The 25,665-nt window shown below is 37.8% G+C and overlaps 1 long non-coding RNA gene across 1 annotated transcript; it reads right to left on the bottom strand.

The window, feature by feature from the left end:
• Positions 1-1,574: 1,574 nt before the first annotated feature.
• On the bottom strand, positions 1,575-11,020 carry LOC144638377 (uncharacterized). The gene is made up of 4 exons (XR_013567911.1): positions 10,982-11,020; positions 7,230-7,317; positions 2,594-2,705; positions 1,575-1,674 (listed from the first exon to the last, which is right to left on the bottom strand). It is a non-coding gene; the product is annotated as an uncharacterized LOC144638377 (long non-coding RNA).
• Positions 11,021-25,665: the final 14,645 nt, after the last annotated feature.

The raw sequence follows: 25,665 nt of genomic DNA, 5'->3' as shown, positions 1-25,665 counted from the left end.
CACAAAATCATGTGACAGCCCATATACCGGAGAAGGATTTCCTTTAGTAAAAGGTCACACACACGGCCGATCAATCGACGTTAAAATGCAGGTGTTTAGTCAAGGAAGCCGGCTTTTTCCAGGTCATGCTCCCGCCACGGTCTGGTGAACACGTCACACACTCACTCAAGCATGAAGCCGAGAAGCACGTAGTGTGAAGATTTCTTTTACGAAAGCATGTTCAAACACTAAAGAGTTTTTCGCTTACAAACGAAGCCCCTCTCAGGCAGAGGTTTTACAAAATAATACGGAAGTTAGTCAACTGATGAAGAATAAATCAAAGGAAGGGGGGAAGTGTCGGATGTAACATGATACCTTTGTTTTTCTCTTAGACTGCTGTGATGCCTTAAAGTCTAATTAAATTAACGCCACGGATTCTACAAGAATTCTACCGCATTGAAAAGCACATCACGTTAGGCTTTGATACAAAATTTCTAAACACGTCCTACTATTTTAATTTTCGTTAGTTTGAAATTCCGTTTGATATTGAAACAGCAAACGAGATACTTTTCCTTTTCCTTGAAAACGAATGTAACATGATACCGTTGTTTTTGTCGAAAACGGATGTAACGCTGTGACATGGTAACGTGATTTATTTTCTGCAAACAGGGCGACATCGATTATAACACAGATATTATCGATTAATAAAGAATTCGGTTTTTCTGAATTATGAGATGTTACAACAGATCATCTTTTCTAAGAAAACAGCGTTGCCATAACAATAATTATTTCACATGAACTGCTGTGACGCCTTAGTGTCTAATTCAATTAATTTGCGGTTTAACTTAGCGCCACGGAGTCTACAGGAATCCTTCCGCAGGAAGAATTACGTGATGTTCATGACGTCTATTAATCTGCGCATGCGTTTAGCACAAAGAATTTTCTTCCAGAAAGAATAGTACCACAAGGAGAGCATAGTGCTTTTTGAAACAAATATATACCTTTGAGCTCTTCAATTGTGTCGTAATAGACTTCCCATTCTACCAAGGGCACACGGTCTGTTGCTCCCCACCCCCTACCCCCTTACAGAAATAATTAATTAATTGATATTAATTAATTAATTGGTGATTAAAAGTTTACACCATAGTGCTTTAGCGCCTGAGGGGTTTAGCAGACAACAACCCACCAAACCATCACAATAGTGCATTCTGCACTAAAAAGGAAAGGAAAGAGATTTCTCAGGTGTTCTCTTATAAAGAATTTGAAGGGAAGCAGGGATTGCCCAGTGGTGAGAGCGCTCGCCTCCCACCAATGTGGCCCGCGATAGATTCCGGCCCGTTGTCGTATGACAATGTAGATTGAGTTTGTTGTTGGTTCTCATCCTTGCTCCGAGTGGTTTTTCCGGGTTCTCCGGTTTTCCACCTTCCACAAAAACCAACACTTCCAAATTCCAATTCGATCGGGAATACACCCCCACAAGCTCGCAGCATTAATTTTTTTACCGTGTCTAAATAAAGGTGATTATTTATTTTATTTATTTTAACTGCGATTAGAAAAGAGTTAAAACGCTGAGAAATTAAATTTTTCAAGTTTATTTTGTGGCCTTGTAAAATTCTACCTTATATACTACTGCAGTGAAATTTTCCATCTTCATGAACTTATCTCCTGTGAAAAATCTCATCGCTGAGTCCAGTCCTAAAACAGAAAGGTAAGTCAGTCAGTCAGGCAGGCAGGCAGTTAGTCAGTCAGTCCGTCAGTCAGTCAGTAATTAAGTAAGTAGGTAGGTAGGTAGGTAGGTAGGTAGGTAGGTAGGTAGGCAGGGCCGAGCCCAACTTGTAATCCAGAGTTCCCGGGTTCAAGCCTCCTATCCATTCTTTTTGTGTCAGAATAGTCTAACCTTGGTCTAATCTTTGTCGTGATTAGCTTGTTTTTAACCCTAAGGGCCTGAGTACATGGCGAATTTCAGCAATTTCAGCCCAGTTTGCCGGGCTGGAATTTTGTTGCGATTACATGGCGACTTTCAGCCCGGGTTGGACACTTTTAAAACTGAAACAATTCGGGGCAGCCTTTTTTTTCGTTGAAAACCGTCACTGCGCATCCGCAAGCTCACTTTCTTACCGGGCTGAAATTTGAACGCGATTACATGAGGTTCTGAAATTCGCGATGTAATCAGGCCTTACGTAGCGGGGGGGGGGGGGGGGGCTCTGCAATTCCCATTCGATATTTCTATGCTTGTTCCAGCTGTTCCAGATCCTCTTTTAGGGATTGTTTTGCAGTCTGCTTCATTTAAGCAAGGAGCTTAAGTAAAGGTATACTGGTACCGGCTGATGTTTTAAAAACCGTTCATATTAAGTAATCCCTATTGCAAAATATTTCCTTGAAACATGTGGAAGCAGCCTAGTCCCTAGGCGTTCTCCTCCTCTCTCGGGAGAGGTCAAGGTCCACGTAAGGGCCTGGGAACGGGTTGGCGTGTGTCATTCGGTGACGCCACGAAATTTCGCGCCAAATCGATAAGCGGGAAGGGAACGCCTGGGTACTAGGCTGATGTGGAAGGTTATCGGTAAGAGACTGTTAAAAGATTGCACTAGCAAATGTAAGACTTGACTCGACTTACAATGACTTGTGACAGCAAACTGTGTCCGGCGGACAACCAGGGTTGCTATACGGCTTTCCAAAACATTTGTTAGGCGGCACACACTCGTCCTTGCATGGAGAGCAGTTAGGATCTGAAAAGTAACTTGAATTCTAGACATGAACCAACACGTCACAAGTATTAAACACACCGTGAATTAAAAACTAAACCATATGAATAAAAGTAAATAAATAAAAATAAATGGGAAATTGCTTAACTGAACGGCACTTGACTTATAACTGCCACACAAGTACTTAACAGATTAACCTCACAATTTAAAGGGATTGTATTACGGCTAAGTAAAGTTTATTTTATTAAGTTTTGCCGACAACTCGCTTCATTGCAACCAAATTTGCGGTCTCCTGGGCATTATACAACTTAAAGTTACAAGCAAACGAGATTGATTTTAAAAACTGTTCAGCCCAACAACATTTCAGAAACCCATATCGCAATCCGTTTTAATCTTCGTCACTTTTGGCCATCTGTACCTTCTTTTGTATTCGCTGTTTTACTGAAAGGTTGCTTTACTGTTTTAAGAGGCTATTTTTATATTTCGCCGAATTTGATGCTTATTTCCCATGCCTTAATTTGGCTGAAATCCGTAACACGATCCCTTTAACCGAGAACTCAATGTGCATCATCATCATACCCGGGCATCATGACATGGAACTGTTCCCTAAAAAGCTCTGATTAGTATTCATTAACTTTTGATACAGATCTCTACCGAATCGCATAGCAATACTTTGCATTCAATTTTTTGTTTTCATTTCACAAGTAGAATAAAATATTCGCGTCCGATCTGTATGGGCGTTTACAATGGCTCGCCTATCCGCTCGCCATTGTAAACGCACATACAGATCACCCGCACGCCGCAAAATGTAATAATCGCCGCAAAATGTAATAACAATCACCGCAAAATGTAATAATAACGCAAAATGTAATAAATTTGACGCAAAATGTAATAAAGTTGTTAACGCAAAATGTAATAACTTTTTAACGCAAAATGTAATAAACTTTCTAACGCAAAATGTAATAACGCAAAATGTAATAACTCTTATTATAGTTCACTCAACATAATTTTTGGATTCTGATTTGACGAAAGCAGTACAACCTTGTGATTGCACGAGCAAAGTAAAAATAAAATTTGTTTGATTTTTAAATACTATTATGTAAAAAGCATTTGTAAACGCAAATCGTTGGTTTTATTTCATACATTATAGTATTAAAACCACAGGGAGCCCAGACAAACTGTTTGTGTATGGCCTGTGCACATTTACATTTTTATAGAGAATGTATGGAATTTACCGAATGGTTTGTAGAATTGCGTAAAATGGTGCAAAACATTAACAAATTTGTGCTGAATAAATGTTAAGTTTCCTACCTTTTGTGTAGTGTCGTTCTTTTGGCTCAAAATGGCGAATTTGAGTCGATTGAAGGGTATTTTGCTTTCGCTGTTTACTATATACATCTAATTATATGGAAAGGGTGGAAACTCCAACAGCTCCAAAGTAGAACACTTCCAGCGCCGAGCCGATTTTCGACCTGATAATCCTATCGCACAGCTTTCAAACTACGCACCAGAAAAGAGGAAGGCTTGACGAATTTTCTCGTATCATTTGATCGAAAATTTATCCAAACGGTCCGGAACAAGCCCTCAAACGAAAACGGGTATCCAAAATTTTTAAGCCGTCCGAATGCGTAGCACCAATTTGTGGTGCCGAAGGGAAACGCTATTCCCCAGCCTCTTTGTGATTGGATACAATTGAACAATGGTCGTTCAAGATTTTGTTTCGTGGATAGGGAGGCAAAGGCAAAACAAATACTCAGTAGTATAGGGAGTGATGTCGATAGTGCGACACAACCTTAGGACCCTCGCGCAAAATATGGCATTTATGACGGCGATGCCGGAAGCGATGCATTATCATTTAAATATGCGTCGTTGTAACTTGTATGCGTCGAAGTAAAAGGAGTGCGCCGTTGACGTCTGTTTATTTACTTCCAAATACACTCTTCCCGAAACACCGCTCCCACAAACAATGAAAACCTTTATCCCTTGCTCTAGCAGTCAACTGTTGATAGCCTTCACCACACTTAAGATTTCCCTGTTCCTCCCTCTCCAGTTACAAGAATATTGTGCCCAGCTTCGGCTAGGTGTAGGATTTCAGATTGTTCAGAAGTTAAGGTTTCGAACCTAGAAAATGAGGACTATTTCAGTGACTACACCCATAAATGTTTAAAACATCAAAAACAGAAAGAAAAATAAAGGAACTCAAACACGAGTACCTTGCCATATTCGTATGTCCCGAAAAAATCCCACTTTTCCGCAAACTCGCGATCGCCGGCCTACATTTTCTGCGCTACGAAAGTCGTGATGGAACTTCGCGGGGTTTTCCCAATCAGTCGGACCTTAACATAAGAATAGCAAATCACAACAACGGTTTTGCACGTGAGTTTCACATGTGGGTGGATTGTTTTGCAATCTCTGTAAAACAACTAGATGAGATGACTAAAGTCTGATATTTTTTTAGGGCTGTAAAATATTTTTTTCGTTGAAAAATGAACGCTGACTTTTATTTGAAGCTACAAGCTAGCTTTAAAAATGAACTCATACCGACTAGATGTAGGTACTTACTCGTTTCTTAAGTCAGTATAAATATTTCATTGTTCGCTGCACTGACAAGTTACAACGACGCATACTTAAATGATAATGCTCCGCTTCCGGCATCGCCGTCATAAATGCCATATTTTGCGCGAGGGTCCTAAGGTTGTGTCGCACTATTGACATCACTCCCTATACTACTGGGTATTTGTTTTGCCTTTGCCTCCCTATCCACGAAACAAAATCTTGAACGACCATTGTTCAATTGTATCCAATCACAAAGAGGCTGGGGAATAGCGTTTCCCTTCGGCACCACAAATTGGTGCTACGCATTCGGACGGCTTAAAAATTTTGGATACCCGTTTTCGTTTGAGGGCTTGTTCCGGACCGTTTGGATAAAATTTTGATCAAATGATACGAGAAAATTCGTCAAACCTTCCTCTTTTCTGGTGCATAGTTTGAAAGCTGTGCGATGGGATTATCAGGTCGAAAATCGGCTCGGCGCTGGAAGTGTTCTACTTTGGAGCTGTTGGAGTTTCCACCCTTTCCATATAATTAGATGTATAGTAAACAGCGAAAGCAAAATACCCTTCAATCGACTCAAATTCGCCATTTTGAGCCAAAAGAACGACACTACACAAAAGGTAGGAAACTTAACATTTATTCAGCACAAATTTGTTAATGTTTTGCACCATTTTACGCAATTCTACAAACCATTCGGTAAATTCCATACATTCTCTATAAAAATGTAAATGTGCATAGGCCATACACAAACAGTTTGTCTGGGCTCCCTGTGTTAAAACAACACTTAGGAGGATTTTAGGGTTATTGAAGGAAGGACCATTATTGTTGTTTTTGAGAGGAGGGGCGCGGGGAGGCAAAATCCTGATAAAACATTGTCTGCAAGAAAAAAGGGTCCAAAAAAGAACGCCTAGAATGTGGAAATTGCATTCTTAAGCTTGTAGATATCAAATTTCCCAAGGGAGTATGTTCCCGGATCCCGTAGGGAAAGGAGCCTAACAAACCTTCAGTGGTCATGTCTGAATCTGACTTTTTCAAGTAATTAAACCCCTGAATTACCTGGTGGTATAATTGCAAAATTCTTTGCTTGTGTGTGCTCTACACCCCTGCGCTAGTCACACGAAACAAGTAGGAGACAATGAAATAGCTTTACAATTTAACTAGTTCCGCTCAATGCCTTTACATTTAAAAATTTGTGGTTTTAAAACAAGATCAGTCATGCGGGCTTATGGGAGTCTCGCCAAAGAGGAGCAGGACGTTATAGTACAAAGATAACCAACCGAGGCCACAAGCTGCGGAATGACGCAGCCCCCTAAAAAATGGTTTGCCCTGACAGGGACACATTTGATCCTTTCCTCTAAAAAAGGGCGACATCTGAAAATCTCCCGATCACTTCGCTTCGGCTCCAAAAGTCTTAAAATCAACTTCGGAAATCATCTGAAGTTCTCGGGTCGACTTCGGAAATCGTCGGAAGTGTTGAAGTCAACTTCGGAAAATTTTGGAAGTGTTCGGGTTATCTCCGAAAAGAATTCGGAAAACTTCGGGTCGACTTCGGAAAAACAAGTTAAAGGTACTCTAAGAGAGCAGAATTTGGGATTAATTGTGCTGCTCTCGTCAAGTCAGAATCCAAAAAATATGTTGAGTATTACATTTTGCGTTATTACATTTTGCGTTAGAAAGTTTATTACATTTTGCGTTGAAAAGTTATTACATTTTGCGTTAAAAACTTTATTACATTTTGCGTCAATTTTATTACATTTTGCGTTATTATTACATTTTGCGGCGATTGTTATTACATTTTGCGTTAGTATTACATTTTGCGGCGATTATTACATTTTGCGGCGTAACACCCGCTCATATTTTATCTACTACATACATCCGTAGGCGGGCAGCCCGATTGTCTGAATTGCCAATTCCAATATATTAAAATTCTAACTTTGCTGACTGAGGCTTGGGAAAAAAACAACAAAAGATATCACATTTCACAATACGTTTTACCTTCCTTTATTGCGGTTGCCTCCAAAGTTATGGCCGTCAGTAGCAGCAAGAAGCAAATGCTTTTAATGATAGACATCTTGAGTTCAACCTTACGAAAAATATTATACATTAGAGAAACCTTGTTAATCTATCTTACACTGCTTGACGAACAAAACAAAAATCTAGTGATTGTAGAAAATAATTTGTTTTTTAAAGAAAGGAAAGAATAAAATGCATCGAGAACGGCGCGTTATAAAAATGAATTTATTTAACAAATAAAGAAGCCTCGACTGTGCTCTGTTCTGTTGTAAAGCACGCAGGAAGAGGCTAGAGCACGAAAGAAGTGTAGGGTGAAACGCGAGCCGTAGGCGAGTGTTTCTCCCTACTTATTGAGTGCTCTAGTCGCTTCCTAAGTGCTTTACAACAGAACAGAGCACAGTCGAGGCTTCTTTATTTGTTTTATAATTAAGAAATTCATTAATTTCCCCACGAATTCGCGCAATTATTTTCAAAACAAACTTTTTTCAAGCGAATAGAAGTGGCGTCAGCGTACATCTGTACTCTGATAAAGTACGCAACAATTAGCCAATCACAAAACTTGTTAGAATGGTTAAAAGAATTTGATTGGTTGAATAAGACATCAGCTGTCAACAGCTGTCAAACCATCAAGTCTGAAACCATCAAGGTTCAGAAATCCACAAACTGAAAATGTCAAGTGGAATCCGAATTTTAACACGAGTCCTTGAAGTTCTTAGGACTTTTAGTACAACACAGGATAGAAAGGTAGACTGTTCAGTGAAAACCGGCTGAATTCTGGCCCATGAAAACTTGCACGTTGTTAACTTGACAACTAGAAAAACAAACTGCTCAAAGCTTGTGGCTGGTACTTCACAAAATGCGGCCGTGCGGCGTGTTTCGCGAATCATTTACAACCATCGGATTCAAGGGAAAAATTAGAGTCGGCTGCTGTGGTCTTCCATTCATTGCACTGGAAAGGATATAGGAACAGGATTGTCTTCCTGAATTGCATTGGAGGTTTTTAATTTCTGGACGTCTGCTGCTGGAATGACAGGTAAACTTGTGTTCGATGTTTTCTTTGTTTTCGCACTTGTTCAATTTTTTCTAACTTTGCAGCAGCTTGTTTGCAGTTGTTTGAAGCTTGAAATTCAACCCCTTTTGCAATAAAAATTCCTAGGTTTAGGGGTGGATTGTTTAGGTGTCTCTCGATAGCGTTGCGAAATCCAAGAAGCGATGACCTTGAGTAAAGTTCACCGTCTTTTGTTCGAGCTTCGGCGTAGAATTTACCGAGGTTGTTGTCTAGCTTCTTTGTTGGTTATTTCGTGAAGGTTTCTGGCAATTTTTCTTTCACGGCACCAAGCTGTTTTGAAAACGCCAGAAAAAATTATTCAGTATATGAAGTCTGAGTTGTGTGTAGTTGAATTGCTGTTTGTTTGTTTTGATTTTTATACGAAAATGTAGCTGTGCGTGTTTTATCTAAAATTCCGTACTTAAATAATGTGAAACTCGTATTCAAAACTCAGATAGCCCATTTTGTACTATCTTCCGTGTTTTTCGTTTCAGCTTTCGTTATAATGTCTTCAATTTCGGCCTTGAGTTGTTTACAAATCTTTGGTTGGTTGTTTGTTGTTGTTAAGCTTACTTTCCGGCTCGGTGTTTTTTTCCGTAACTTTCCGTAATTTCAGTTTCTATCGCCGTGCAATTTGTGCTGTGAGGAACAGGACGTTTTAAATTAACTGACGCTTAAAGCTCGTTTTCTCGTTTTTCAGGTCAAAGAAGATGTCAGGGTCAAAACAAAACCCGAGAGAGACTTTCGGGAATAGTGGTCGGCCATATTGGGTCGATGGCGTGAAATTTCCTCCGTACATCTGGACTCTGATAAAGCACACTGTTTCAGCCAATCAGAGCGCGCGTTATATGAAAACTTAATATGTAGGTAATTGCGCAGTGGAGGCTGCCAGAGGTAGCAACTGCTTAGTTCATTTTTAAAATACAGTAGTGTTATTGATTCAGTTACATTTTTTCATCACCTTACCGAGGGTAGTCATATATAGGAAACGAAATATTTCATAATGTTCATTGCTGTTTTGTTTTAATAACCGTTATTGTCTCGGCAACTGAACAGAAAAAAATACAAAAGCTATCCCAGAGAATGAAAACTCGTACATGCCAGCTGTTGGTAATTCCTTCATGGCAGTTTAAAATTCGTCATGAAAGGCTTGCTTATTTTATAAATCGATTCGATAACGAGGTTTTGATGCCTTTAGTTTATTAGATTTCGTATTGTTTCGTTATAGTCAACAGAATATGAAATACGAAGCCTGAAGGGAAAATAAACCGTAAAAGATACCTATAGTTCTTCCCCAGTCATTGTTAGAATTTTTTGTTGGTATTTCAGGCAGGCACAAAGATCAACCTAACTTTCTTTCCAATCATTAGCTGAATATATCTAACAATTACATGTGCCTCCTTTCACCCTTTACTATATTGGAAGAATAATTTGTGAAAATACGACCCTGGGAACGGAAACTGCTTTTAAAAAGTGAAAATAAAAAACAACATTGTAAATGGATGCTTTTACCTTGGATCGTGGCAAGTACCAAAACATTTCGAAAAACAGAAACTTTCCCATTGAAGTTCACCGACTTGCCACGTTATGGAGAAATAATTATTTAAATTATTCTCCCGTAAACGGTATGCATTTGGGTCAGTTGTTTGATCATGGTACATGTGACATGGTGACACATTCTATCTCTTACTTTTTTAAAATTATATTGGAAAAAAGTTTTTAGTTTGGAGACCAGCACCTTCAGTATCTTCGGGCAAATGTTCTTTAGGCTTAGTCGGAATCGATCGATAAAAGATAAACAACTGTTTATTAAAAAAATTATAAGAAGAAGCGGTGGACGGAATATTGTGGTTTTTACAGAACGTACACGGAAAAAACCCCGTAATTTTAATGTTCTGCTTGTATTTTGTTTATATTTTATTTATTTAAAGCCTAAGTTGAATATTTTATTTAGTTTGGGAAATGAATAGTAATAAATTATCGATCATAGAAACAAAATACATTTATTGACAATAATAAATAGGACGGGAGAAGGAATATGGTAATTATATAACGTATGGGAAACGGATCGGTATTTTTTAAGTTTAGTTCTTTTATTGTACACATTTTTTTACAAGCCTTAGCTGCATGTTTTTGGTCAACTTGGCTGACTTGAATGGGAAAGAAACACGTGAAAAGCAGCCAAAAGAAAGCCACATTCATCCGCACTCAAGTCGAACCCTTGAATTGCATTCTTTTAGCTCTGTTTCATTTCTATGAGAACGATTTTTCCACACAAGACCGTCTCGTATTTACAAAGAACTATAAACGAGATCACACGGTTTAATGCAGCGATAGTTGAATTTAAGTTGGGATTACTTAAGTTTTCTTTTGTTCGATTTAGTCATGTAAAGAAAATCTGTTAAATAAAAGAATGGAAAGATTATTTTTTGTCAAACCTATTTAAACAAGTGTTAATACATACACATCTAAGGAATCATGGAAATAGAACCCTAAAATGTCATAGCTATTGTTTAAATTTTGTGCTATTATTTCGGCCAGCGACAAGGAAGCTGACCTCTCTAACTACAACATTTGTTTTCTTCTTTTGCCCTGTAATTTATTCCACGTTAAAGTATTGGTAAAAATACCATCTTAGTAAGGGAAAACGCTTTAAAAACGTGCTAAATTTTATAACTGTTCTTACCTTTGTTCGTTGTAAGTTGTAACGTGAATTCGTGACTCGATTAAAGTAATGTTTAATAAACAAGCAGGAGTGCTTTATCAAGTTTAAAACACGAGGCGCAGCCGAGTGTTTTAGACTTGATGAAGCACGATCTGCGAGTTTATTGAACGGCTTCAAAGACATTCCTAAATAAGCGTGTCCCAATAGAGTTCATATCATCGATGCTTCTGTGGACGTTGGAAATTAGCATACGAAAAAAGTATTACGTAGGAAATTAGTATGCAAGAAAATCAAATCTCACACGTGTTTTGAACTGAACGAAGAGGACATGGCGTCCACTTCCAGGGCTTTTCGAAAGTCTAAAAATGCCGAGGAAGAGAGGAAATTATTAGAAAGTGCTACCCCAAAGTCAACACAGGCAGTGACAAAATGTTCCTTGAAAATTTTTCGGGAATGGCAGAATGGTAGGAAAAACAGAAGTCCAGCAATCGAGCCTTGCGTCTTCAGAACTGACAACTCTAAAGTACAACGCTTGGACACTGACATAGCCAGTATGACGGCTGAGTCATTGAACTTTTGGCTGATTAAATTTGTCGAAGAAGTGTGCAAAGGGAATGGTGAAAGGTACATAATTTTTCTGGATCTGTATTTAACAACTGTACTATTAATTTTGTACAAAAGTAAATGTACTGCGTGTGTAAAGAACATTAAATATTCACCACCATTTGTTGTTTCAGTTGATGTAAATATTCATATTCATAAATCACGTGCAGTGACTTTATATCTGATTAAACACCGCATACTAATAAGGAAGAGGTTTTATCTATATAAAGTCGATCCACGTGACGTATTATCGACCAGTTGATAGGTTGATGGGCTTATGAATTATTAATGAGTTTTTGAAGTAATGTTTAATAGACGACCAGGAGTGCTTTATCAAGTTTAAAACACAAGGCGCAGCTGAGTGTTTTAGACTTGATAAAGCGCGAACTGCGAGTTTATTGAACGGCTTCAAAAACCTCTGATGTAGATCTTTTCATTCTTGCACTGATAATTAGATTTTGGGTTATTTTGGCCAAGAAAATTGGACATAAATTTTGCCGTGTCTTTATCAGATACAAAGACACTCATTAAACATTAATTTCCTTTGTATTTTCTTAATGAATTATTAATGAGTTTTTTCTCTTGGTTTTTGAACTAAAAATGAGGCGGCATTGGAGAGAATGCAGTTATTACAGAACGTTAAGGAAGATCGTTTTTTAAATGTTTTCATCCTTTTAAACATCCTTAACTTCTTAGAGAAGTTGCAAACTTTTGGTCAGTTTAGAAAAAAAATGGAAAAGTGTTAAAACTAGAGATCTCTCTACATTCAGACTCCAGTAGAGCCTTAACATGGCATTCCCATGGTTGTCAGGGTCTCATTTCTATGAGAGCAATTTTGCAAACAAAAGATTGACTTCCAATTATAATACTTTACACACGTATTTACAAGAAGGCGTTGTATAAGAATTGTCCTTTAAAACGCATTCCAGCACATGTCAATCAGAAACAAATTATTCTCCAACCTCGTTTCCAGGGTCTCTCTCTTACAGGGAACGAAAATGATAATTCACAAAAGAAATTTCCTAAGTGCGAAAGAGCATCAAAAATTACACTCTTTTCTACGAAACCTGAGAGCACAAGCTATCAATGACCCATTCACGCAACTCCCATGAAATAAGAAAACATTCAAAACCAAATGAAGTGAGATTGTGACATTACTGATAGAAGGTATGAGATACATGCTTGCCATGTGACGTGTTTTAGTGAACGTTTCAGCCCACAAAAACATGGGATCCACGCAGCACGTTTTTGTTTCGCGTCACGTAATCTCATGTCACGTCATCCGTTTTTGCGGTTTCAGCTTCTTACTTCGTAGAAGCTAAACGCACTTTGTCAGCATGTTGTAAGTAAGTAAGCGAGTACGTAATTCGGAAAGCCGACGTAATGCCGATGGGACGCGGACGCCCCAGTCGATGGTTTGTTGACATGTCCGAAGTATTTTCGTGACAATCGTTTAATCATCGATCGTATTTCGATGGACCACGGATAAATCCGATCTCCTATGTATGGCTTCCGATAAATTCCCGGCAACACTCGGAAAAAGTTTGGCTGCATTGTGTTTAAAATGTACATGTAATGAAAATAATGGCACCTAGTTTCAACAAAGATATATTTTTTTAAAGCTTCAGCCTGAAAAATCATTCAAATCTGACCCAAGGTGAAAATAGTGATGTCAGGAGTTTGTTTTTCTAGTTAATCGGGCGTGGCCGATTTATAGTTTACCCTTTAGTCGTCCTAGAGCATAGTCTCCTGGCGCGGCCAAAAAGACGGGGATAGCTTGGGGTTGCTACAAAACCGCTACGGGTGACGCATACCGCAATGGTTTTCATTTTAGTTTTGACAGGAAATCGTTGCAGGCACACTTGGTCGACTTTTGGGTTAATGTGTAATCAGGTTGTGTTTTTTTGCTTCGGCGGAAGGACAGAGAAAAAAGCTTACGGGGCAAAGTACAGTATGGGGCCCAGTTCTCGGCCACTTTTGACGTAAACTAGTATTTCTTACCTCAGAAGAACCGCAGGAACTTGAAATTTCTCCCAGAGCTAGCTACATTATTCAGCTTTTTGGTGTAAAGCTATCGACCGGTCAAAAATTAATTTGCCCGAGCAATAATAAAAATAAAAGCTCCATTTGTGGGCCCAGTTCTCGGCCACCTTGGCCCAGTTCTCGGCCACTAAAAAGCTTGTGCGTAATTATCTGTAAAAAAAATGCTCAATTAATTTTCACAGTCATAAAATCACTCTGTAAACCTATTTATGTTATATCGATCCCAAATTATTTTTATGAGGCTTTGTTTTACTTTAGAAAAGAAGGATTTTAACGCGCCTAGTTGCCTATGTGCAGGTTCTAGCAACGCATTGTGTGACCCGTGCATTTAGATGGTTTATTTTGCAGTGAAAAGGTCTTGAAAGATTTAGGTGTTGTAGAAATAATAGACAAGACAAGAGTCAGCTCAAAACTTAGAGATAAGATTGAACTTTATTTTTAAAACATTTATTTCTTTCATTCTGGCAGCAGCAGATGAAATTATATTAAAAACCAAGCGCTAAGCTGTGATAGCGAGCAGGGTGGCCGAGAACTGGCAAATAAGCAAACGTCGCAAGAAAAACTTTCGAAGTAAATTAAGACCAAAAAATACAACGGTTCAACGAAAAGTTAACTAAAGCAGAAAGCTGAATTATTCTACGTTTCACATGCCAAAAATTAGCTCGTATGGTGGGGGCTTTTGGATAAAATACGAATTTAACTACATTCATGAATTTTAAGGAGCCGTAAACAAACAAATTTTTCGGGAATGCAAATTCACCTACCTCCGCGTAAACTCGACGTGTGAGCTTTCTATATCGAATTGAACGATCAAACTCAAGATACTTAAAGCACATGAATCAGTCTATCGTTTGAAGGAAATACCCTTTTCTTTTAATTCAACTGGAGTGTGAAAAAACGCGTTAAACACAAAGTGGCCGAGAACTGGACCCGGCCGAGAACTGGGCCCCATACTGTACTGATATTCACCATTGTGAAATTGCACTTACTTTGACAAGTTAAAGTTATTTTTGTAAATGAAAAAGGTATCGTCATTGATGTCACGCAGTGTTTTTTTTAGCAAACTAGATGGTTTGCTGGTTTCTGACTATGAATGGGGGTGTGATCTTGCGGTATATTTTTTGAGCCTGACTCCGCCGTAAAACTTTTTTTTTATTTAGCAAGAACTGTGTCGATTTTCATTTCTGAACAATTGGTCGTCAAGTCGTTTGTCACAAAGAGTAGAATGTTTGTACAGCATGTTTTGGAATTATTTTAGATTTGGTTATTAAGACACTTCTGAAGACCTGAGCAAAACATTGGGAATGTACAGTATTAATAGGAACTTGAATGGAATTTTTCACAAGTTGGATAAAGGTATCAACTGAAAAAAATGGACTTCAAAATGAGAACTTGGATTTTGTTGTAATTAAATTTTATCGCGGATTGGATGCATAATATCACGGCTTTGAAAGTCTTCAAATAATTAGAAAGGTTCCTTTCTTCCTTTTGATCTTATTGTTATTTTTATGTATTGATTATTCGAAAGTGGTTTTCGTTGATACGAAAAAAAAACGGGTTTTCACTGAATTGCTTGAAGTATTTTTAGACGTGATAATATTGGCTTAATCAAATTACATTGTGCACGAAATATTTGTTATTCCGAAATTGAAATTTTTGTTTGACAGTAGTGTATGAAAGGCATTTTATAGAACTGAATAAAAAATAAGAAACATTGATAAAGGTTATTTCAAAGATTTATTTTGCCTGATTTTGAAGGGTTTCAGGAGTTTTAAAGAGTGCTGGTAAACGGCTGTATGTTGTTTGTGATTACGGATCTTATTTAGTTTCGAACGCTCTAATTTTTGAAAGGTAAAACCGGGCGGTTTCATGAGTTTTTTGGGTAGAAAGGTACGGTGGTGGTCAAAAAAAAATGTTTAGAAAGGAATGACTGTAGTAGCACGTAAGTCGGAGGTTTGCGTGAGTCACGGGGTATAGTATGCGTGAGCTGGATTTCCGGCGTCATAACGGCATGTTTTGTTAATCGGGCGTTGCCGATTTATAGTTTACCCTTTGGTCGTCCTAGACGATAGTCTCCTGTCCGCTAAAAATTACGGGGATAGCCTGGACCAATCGGTTTCATTTCAGTTTTGACAGTAAATCGTTGTAGGAATACTGGGTCGACTTTTGGGCTAATCTGCAATCTGGTTCTCTTCTTTGCTTCGGCGGGAGGACAGAGGAAAAAGCTTAAGGGGTAAAGTACTAATAATCACCATTGTGAAACTGTAGTTGCTTTGACAAGTTGAAGCTATTTTTGTAAATAAAAGGGGTAACGTCATTGATGTCACGCAATGTTTTTGTGGGAAACTTTTGAAACTAGACGCTTTGCAGGTTTCTACAAATAGCAGTGTGATCTGGCGGTACATTTTTTTGAGGCGGACTCCACTTTAAAACTATTTTTTATATATTTAGCAAGAAGTATGTCGATTTTCATTTCCGCACAGTTGGGCGTCAAAGTCGCCTGTCACAAAGATTAGAATGTTTGCACAACTTGGTTTGGATATATTTTAGATTTGACTAGTGACGTTAGTAAGACACTTCTCAAGACATCAGCAAAACATTGGCAGTGTACAGTATTGGTGTGAACTTGAATGAATTTTTTACGAGATCAGTAAAGCTATCGAATAAAAAGATGACTTGAAAATGAAAACTTCGAATAATTATAATTAAATACCAATTGAATTTTAGATGAGAAATTCCGGAAGTGACATCTGTGTTTAAAATAGGAATTTTTGTACAACTTAAAGTTCCGAAAAAAAGACCACATGTTTGGTAAAAATCACAGACAAACATGGTCAGGAAAACAAAACAGGCCAATTGGTTTTATTCACGAAAATACAACTTTCTTGAGAATGAGTTTGTAAACAAGACAATGAAATCGAATTACATTTCACACGAAATTTGCATACATTTGAACTTGCAAAAAAGAAGTATCTCTGCCGAGACATAATAGCGTCAGACCTTACATTAATAATTATTGTATTCTGATCTGATTGTTATTTTTTATGCATAAATATTTGAAAGTGGTTCTCATCGATGAAAACAAAAAGGTTTTTCATTCACTGCTTGAAGTATTTATAGACGTGAAAACATTCGCTTAATCAAATTACATTCTGCACGAAATATTTTGTATCCATTTGTCCCGAAACTTTGAGGAAATTGAAATCTTTGTGGACAGTACTGCATAAAAGCAGTTTATAGAATTGAATAAAAAGATAAGAACCATATTGATAAAGGAAATTTTAAAACTTTATTTTGGTTCATTTTGACGAAATTCAGGATTTTCAAAGACTGCCAGTAAACGGCTGTATGGTAGCGGGCAGAAGTCGGTTCGTTCTGAATTTTTCAATACGGTATACAAGTTACAGGTCAATAAACAGACCCTCTGTACAGTAAAAAACGTTTTGGGAACAAACCATTGTGAACTCATTTTCTATGTTGATCAGTAAAAATCCTTAGTACGACATGGGGCTTGTTATCAAGTTTGTTAGTACGTTAATACTGCAAGGTGTATAACCTCAGAGAATTATTATCAGTGTGTTTTGTTTTATTAGCGGTTTATACTCCAAGGTCTTGGAATGGGAGATCAAAATTAAGGCAAATTTCTGATATTATCTGATTGCTTGGCACAGATTAGTACGATACTTAATTGGTTAGGAAATTTAAACAAACATTAAATTGAATGAGAGTAGAAAGGGAGGGACAGGTGGGGGTGAAAGGCTAAGGAGATGGAAAGGGAGGGAGAATTAAAATCCATGCTTGGTTATATCACGCAACCTTTGACTTCTGTTGTTTTCTCACAAGAACAAAAATTAAGATGGGGTTCTACCTGAATTTGAATGGAACTTTAAGAGATTTAAAGAAGGGATTGAAGAAAAGAATGGAAACACCTTCAAACAGTTGACCCCCTCGCAAGAGCACTCCGGGTTGTCAGGAGACTGTTTGGTGTCCGTCCACCAATTTTTAACTTCAAATTCAAATTTTAAAATCACATTAAATCTTCAATATTTCTTATTTGTCTACATTTTACTAATCCTTTGAGAAAAACTATCGCCTCCCAGACATCCCCCAAAATCGTTCAAAAATTAACAAAATACTGCAAAACAGATATATATGGGATAAGTAAAGCTTTTTTGGATTCCTTGAAACGCGGCTGAAATGGTTTTCAGTGTTTTCCAGCCCTTATACGTTGGGTCAGTACTACTATTCTTCACCAGTTTCTATTACAGTAATGATATGAAACAAATACCTAATCATTGGTCAATAAGTTGTGATCATTTTCTTGACAATAGTACCTGATTAGGAGTTGTATACTGTTCCATTAAAGTGTAAGGACTGGAAAATACTGAAATGCGTCAGCCACCTAAAGCGTTGGAAAACTTGGTCTTCAGGTAAAACCCCGCCTTTATTAAAAGGCTGCACTTTGCTAAGTGTTACAAATTTATATTTTCTAGACGTCTAGTTCAATCGTTTATTTGTATTGTGCGAAATATATTTTTATAAATTGAGACCATTTATGTCATTAAGTAATAATGCAATCTTGAAAACATTCTAGATTTTCATTATTGAATAGAAACACGAAAAATTCAAATTTGGGAAAACAAGCCTGTCAAAATGACGTTGCCATGGTGATTTCAAGTCACTGGCACAATAACTAATCCTACCAAATTATTGCGAGATAAATTTTCGATAAACGCGCAAAGTTTGGCAGCGTTTGGTTGAATCTTGAAAAAGTTATAAGCGTCAAAAGTCAGCGAGGGCCTCAAAAGCCCCCCCCCCCCCGGCCTGAATAGGTTTAAGTGACTGTTTTTGCAGTGATTTTTACTGTACTGTACCCTGCCTTTCAAGTCAAAACAGATAGCTAATAATTAAGCGCCCGATTTTAAGCTTCTCAAGCTTCTCAAGCTTCTTGTTATAAATAATAAATCACCAAGAGGGTCACTGATTCTTCCTGCGTGAAACTGGCGAACAAATTAGTAGACTCAACTGAATTAAGGAAAGAGTCCCACTAATTTTTGGAGGGGGTGGTCTAATTTAAAATATATTGGAGCTACCGCTTAAAAAATTGCATAGGATGAAGTATTTTTATAAAATATTTCATTTTCGGATTAATGAACTTTGCTGCTTGGTCACGTGACATACCACACCCAATTGTTGATTTAAATTTCAACCCAAATTTACGAGAACTTGCAGATATAATGATTGACTAATTTTGATTTCTAGGAATGGATGTTACCACCAAGTTTAGTGATCTAAACGGGGATTTACAAATTTATTTATTTTGTCTTAATTACAACGTCTTTCTTTTGGAGAGGGACTGGGACTAGGTAAAAATAAGAAATAACGAAGAAACATTAAACGTTTTTCAGAATCCCCGTTTAGAACGACTTACGGCAAGGTGAAGTAAAGGTTTTGAGAGAAAAACCGATAGATTTCTAGTACGTTTACATCTCGTAACTTAACTGATCACGATACATACATTTTAGGGCGTGGTCAGTCACGTGACCACTTAAATTTTTATTTTCTTTTGTAGCTCATTTGAACAGTCGTTACAAAGACTGTTTTAGTGGGTAAATTCCCTGGATCTTTTCTACAAATTATTTTTATTTTCTTTTGTAACTCATTTTGAACAGTCATCACAAAGGCTGTTTTAGTGGGTAAATTCCCTGAATCTTTTCTACAAATTATTTTTAACTTATTTGGTAGTTCAGGTATTTTGAACCCTTGAAAATTGCATTTCTTTTAGCTCTATTTCATTTCTATGAGAAAGATTTTTCCAAACAAATTTAAATGACAAGTTCATTTTCTTGTAAAACCTATTGATACACACATCGAATGACCACAGAGAGTACAGGAAAAAACTGGCGTCTTTCATTCATTTATCTTTTTCTTTTATTCCATAGTAACAGTTATGGTATAAATTTTTATAAAATGGTCAATTTCAATCAAGTGGGTCGTTGAAAAGACTGTTTTAGTGGTTAAATTCCCTTGATCTTTCAAATTATTTTCATCTTATTTTGTAGCTTATATTTGAACCCTTGAAAATTGCATTTCTTTTCGCTCTTTTTCATCTCTATGAGAACGAGTCCAGACAAAAGATGAGCTTTTAATTTAAATGATAAGTTCATTTTTTTTTTGTCACACCTGGTGATACACACATCAAATGACCCCAAAGAGTACAAGTTAAAACTAGCGTTTTTTCATTCATTTATCTATTTCATTTACTCCATAATTGTAGTTATGGTAGTAATTTTTATAGAATGGTCAATTTCAATTCAAGTGGGTCGTTAAAAAGACTGTTTTAGTGGGTAAATTCCCTTAACCTTTCCTACAAATTATTTTTTGCTAGCTTTGTAGCTTATTTTGAACCCTTGAAAATTGCATTCCTTTTAGCTCTGTTTTATCTCTATGAGAGCGATTTTTTTTTTCAAACAAAAGATTGGCTTCTAATTTAAATGACAAGTTCATTTTTTTGTCAAACCTATTGATACAAGTGTTATTACACACATCGAAGGAATCATGCATCGAGGGTGAAAAGAAAGGAAAAAGAACCATGGAATGTCATAATTATTCAGGGGCATCCAACGAGAAAATTTTACCATAAGTGTTGGAACACCGTTTTTACGTTTTTAGTGTCCTTTTTGTTCGTTTTAAAGCCTTATTTTTAAACGCTAAGATCTAAGAAAGTGTCTCGTTTCGGATATGCTAACTGAACTTTCAAACTTAAGTAAATTTTAGGCAACAAAATATTATTACTCGAATTTACGAGCCACTTTTGCCTTCTCGAAAATCGTATCTGGCCTTGGTGTCCAAAACGACATTTTTCTCTCTCCGAAAATAGCAGGCATTACTTTCCCCATGTCACGGAAGTTTGAGCTGTAGAATTCTCCAGTTTTTCATCACACTTTAATCCGAAAAACGTAGGCGATTATAGTATAGGTCTACCGAACAGATATTCACCGAAACGGTCTGTTGGGTGCCCCTGATTATTGTTAGAACTTTGTTCCATTATTTCGTTCAGCCGCAAGAAGCTGGCCTCTCTAGATCTACCTACAATATGTTCACATTTCCCCTATAATTTATTATACGTTAAAGGATTGGTAAAAATACGATCGTGGTAAGGGAAGACTCTACTAAAACGTGCTACATTCTATAAATGTTCTTACCATGGTTCGTTGTATGTCGTAACGTGACTTGACTCGATACGGACTAAGAATGAATGTCAGAATAGCAAAGTATCTGGAGTAGTAAAGCGATGAAAGGGGTGAGGTGGAGGCAAAGAGCATAGCGTGCTCTAATTGGTCATTTTCTTTATGATTGACACCTGTCAATCTTTTAGGGCTATTTTATGTCATATGGTAACTTTGGAAATTTGAGCATTACTGAAAACCAAAATATATTTATTGTAATTAACCAACGTTTGCCGCGTTACCGCATCTTGCCATAGAAGAACGCATTTATTAGTCCTTTTCCAAGACCTGATTAACCCAAAAGTGATTAGTTCTATCTCACACTTTTTCGCAATTATATGTAATGGTGTTTTTTTACATATCCCCGAGGTGCCTAAAAATAACCGGCTTATTTTTCACATGGGCGAGGTATCAATTGTGGCGTAAAACAATAAGAAACATGCTTTTCTTCGTTGTTTTGATTTGATGTAGGTGAACTGAAGGAAAAGAAATACTAAATAGGAAAAAGGTTCCGAAAAGACGCACTGGGGTTAAAGCAGGTTATTTTTTTCGTTTTTGATACGCCGACCAAGACAACCAATATGCGTTGCAAATAAGCTTTACAATGGATTAAAGATCCCGAAAGTACGTACTGGGATTTCGTAATATTTCTTTTTCCTTTTTCATCATTTTACTGCAAAGTTGGCAGGAATGAGTGAAGCTGTGGAAGAAATTTTTAATGGTTCAATAAATCCAGGCAATGCAATGACTTAAAAAGAAGTTGCTATGCTCTAAGAATCTGAAAGAGGACTGCGAAATCGTCCTCAGTAAATCAGCCACTTTCTAGGGGAGGTGTATGGAAGTTTGGTTGTTTACACCTCATTCTTGAGCTCATGAATATGAGTTCATCATGTGTCGCACGTGACATTCCAAACACCTCCCCTAGAAAGTGGCTTTTGTGGTTCCACACTGCATATGATTAAATGCAGAAGAGCTCGGGCCACGGATGCTGTCTGAATGAAAACTATGTTCAACATACATCTGAAATTCCTTCTTCGACTTCCTTGACTTCGGTGAATATTCACTTCGCAGTCGGCGAATAATTGTATTTATTTAAGAAATAGGAAGCATGTTTCTATCGAGTTGTAGAAGCACATGCAAGTGTAAGTTCCACCCGGGGGGGGGGGTACTCCCATAAATTTCGGATAGGGGTGTGCCGCCAAGGTTCTTAAACCCTGACCCTATTTAAGGATAAAGAAAGCGAAAATTGATACCCTTTTTAAGGCCCAAAACGGAAAAATGACACCCTATTCAAGGGGAGGAGAAACATTCCGTGACGACCCAAATAACGGCTAACCGCGCACGGCAAGACACAAATCTTTATAAAATCACTTTTCTAATACCTGAACTGAAAATTCAGTTTTCAGATATCTTTTTCTCGTTTAGCTGGGCGTTTATTTTAGCTAATAGAATTTAGGTACCCTATCTAAGGATCACAGCGGGAACACATTGCCAAAAGGAGCAAAAATGATACCCTATTTAAGGACCGAGAACCTCAAAAACCATACCCTATCGGGCGGCACATACCTATATAGGCCACATATGGGAGTACCCCCCCCCCCCGGGAAGTTCCAGGAGCTCCGTTCGGAAATCGCTAAATCTAAAAGGAATTTCCGTTCGGGGTTTTTGTGTGCCATTTGCCCAGACCATGAACCAACCGGCTTTCCCGTGCAAATGGTAAACAAGGGGCGCTTTCCATTCGACCAAAAATTCTGGTTTGAGTTTCCGGAAAATTCCAGCGGCAAATGGAACAGCATTTTCCAACTTTTCCGGTTGACTGCACGGAAGACAAAACAAAATTTGCATATGGTCAGGAAGTGCGTCTAATATGGAAATTTCTACGGTGCATTAAAATAATGCACTGTGGCCGGTTTCCTGCACATATAACTCGATAATTTTGCAAATAAAAAGCATTCCGAGCACTCAATATAAACGCCATGAGTGACATCGTGGCGACAAATACAGGGACCTTTCAAAAGGCACACTACAAGCAACGAAAACGTCCCCAACCCAAAAAGTTTAATGAGCAAAACAATGGCGTAGCCTGCACGCGCGTTATAAATATTTGTACATTTCAGTTTGCTGCCGCCTGCAAAAGCCAAAAACGAAAAACAACCGAGTTCACCTAAATTTTTTATTTGGAGTTTCAAGAATGCTTCCTCAACACATGTAGCTGCTTTCAGCTGCACAAATCGCTGAATTTTCTGCCGAAGGAACTTAGGCTGAGTGTAAAATGGTAGCTTTTTCCAAAATTTCCGGAAAAGAGGACAACCTCGCAAGGTAGACCCAAATTTTCGAAAACAATTTCCGGGAACTTTCAGTTCCATTTGATTTTGCTTCTGGAATTTCCGAGGTTTTCGGTTGATTGGTTCGCATTTCGGAAAGTCAACACTTTCCGGATTTTCTGGAAACTTTCCCAGGAAATTTCTGTACCATTCGTCCTTGTTCCGAAATTTCCGGAATTTTTGGTCGAATGGAAAGCGCCCAAGGTGTGACTCTAGTGTTAAGTCCCGCGTACTGGCCAATAGGAAACGTGATTGTAGTAGTCACTTGTACAAACTCGCTATCAAATCGAGGCACATTAGTCGTGAAAAAAAATCTGCTACCTCGGGATCCTGCGAACTGCAAATATGTTGCTGATGAATGCCCCTCCCTCCCTCCCTTGGAAAAATCAACCGGTTTTTTTTTTCAGAATCTCTTACACTTCACCTTTCAAGTTACCGGCATCATCAAGCAATTAATTAACGGCATTAATTAGTAAACGGTAAACGGTTAGTCAAAGGTTCATGATGGTTAGGAAAGGCTATCATATTTGCTTTCCTTTCGCTGAAAATCTTTGCTAATGGTTTGTTTGTAAATTAAAATGTAAAAAATACAAATGTTGTTTATAGAGGTCAGTGAACTTAACTACACCAAGCTACTTCTCAGGCATGCCACTCAAACTGAAGCGAGACAAATAGATCAAATACACATAACGAGCTTTTTTGTTTATTTGGGTAATTAACTATATTCCACTTACCGACATTTAATTATTGCAATTATGACTGATTAGCTTTTTCTTTATTTAACTGGCCAGTATTAAATTTACTAATTAATGTCACTAATTAGTCATTTATCGCTGAAAAACCTGAAAATCAGATCATACAGATTTCAATTGAAAAAAAACGAATTGTTTGGAATTTATTCGGTGGATGAAATAATGGGCTCGTTTTGTTCTAAAGCACATTACGGACACGTTAACCGGCCTGAAATGGCAGAGGACGCAAAAGCTCAAGGGGAATCTGATTCAGCAGCCAATGCAGATAAATCAAGGGCTACAAGTCGTGAAGATGACCTCTCTCCATCAAGGGTGGTCCCGTCATACTCATGGCTGGTGGCATCACCAGTTGATTTTGACGCTACTGCAAAACAACCTGATGGAATAGCAAAACAATCAATGGAGTCGGCAAGTGGGAAGACAAGTAGCGTGAAATACTGCAATGGAGAGTTTGTCAAGTACTTGGGCCAGCCATCCGCCGTTGAACTACCTCCAGGCTCGAACGCAAAACAAAGTCCTAAGTGCCGCGGTGTGGTTTCGTCCTCATCTTCGACAGACTAGAAGATCCTGTCTGACACGTCACATGGGGCAACCAAGGAGAAGAAACATTCCTAACCGCAGATAACTCCAAGCGGCGTGAAATCAATGATGTTTTACAGAGACGTGGTGGTATTCCTTTGCTGTTGTCTTCGGAGTGGAGAAATTAAAGCCACAATGTTCTCCGCACCCGGCTGCCACGAATCCACCGGCCAACGGTAAACGAGGCTTATGTGAACTGCCATGAAAAAAAACTCAGCTTGAAAGCAGAAGACTGAGTCTCCATTTTCCTTACAACGCTTGGGACATACTTTGTAGTTTTTGAATTTTCGTGAGGTCCCGATTACGAAAAACCAGGCAATAATCCACAGAATGTTACTTGTCAATTCCTTCGGCAACATTCGCAATCGTGAATTGATTGGTTTGAAATTAAACCCTTTAAATTATTTGCATAAAAATATTTGTCATGTGTCCGAGAGTATTAATATTTATTCACTGAATTTAATTCTCTTGTTGCTTGCACCTCTGATTTCTTAAATTCTTGATTGAGCGTAGGGTAGTATAGCGCATATTTCGTAAGTTGCGATTTATTTGCTTGGCATGAAATGTGGAAAGACGGAGTTTTCTTGTAAAACGTGATCGCTCAATAGCCGTGATCCGTGATTATTTAACTATAATACCATCCATGAAACGAGGAATGGTCCGTTTGTTTTTAATTTTGCCGTGAATTGTGACTTTTTGGCCGTCACCCGTAAATACACGAAATATCATAAACCGGGGAAAATATCAAGATATTTTTTTATTATTTTCTTTGACTGAACGTGTTTTTGGCGTCCTCTTTACTACCATGATTGTGAAACATGGAAGAAACAAACAAAACTATTTGAACGTTTACTTGAAGTTACCGAAATGTCGCAAATTTTCCTAACTAGTTGAAAAGTAATTTAATTTTCTTAGCAGAGAGAAAAACAGAGATGTATACATACAATTTTTAAGCTTAAAAATAAAATAATCTATTGGGTTGTAAATGTAATTTGCTGACGATATATTGCTATTTGACTCCCCGCGCCATCTCCTTCTCCTGATGCTACGACTAATAAAATATGAAAACACCAGCCGAGCATGGGAACATAGTTATGGGAAAGCACTGATATCAATCGCTAGCTGTAAACTTTCGATAAGAACTTATAATGTATACGCGCTGCAGACCTATCTTA

The sequence above is a fragment of the Oculina patagonica genome, chromosome 14 (genome assembly GCF_052425735.1).
Source record: "Oculina patagonica isolate OP01 chromosome 14, crgOcupat, whole genome shotgun sequence".
Lineage (NCBI taxonomy): Eukaryota > Metazoa > Cnidaria > Anthozoa > Scleractinia > Oculinidae > Oculina > Oculina patagonica.
This window is presented reverse-complemented; position numbering and strand designations above follow the sequence as displayed.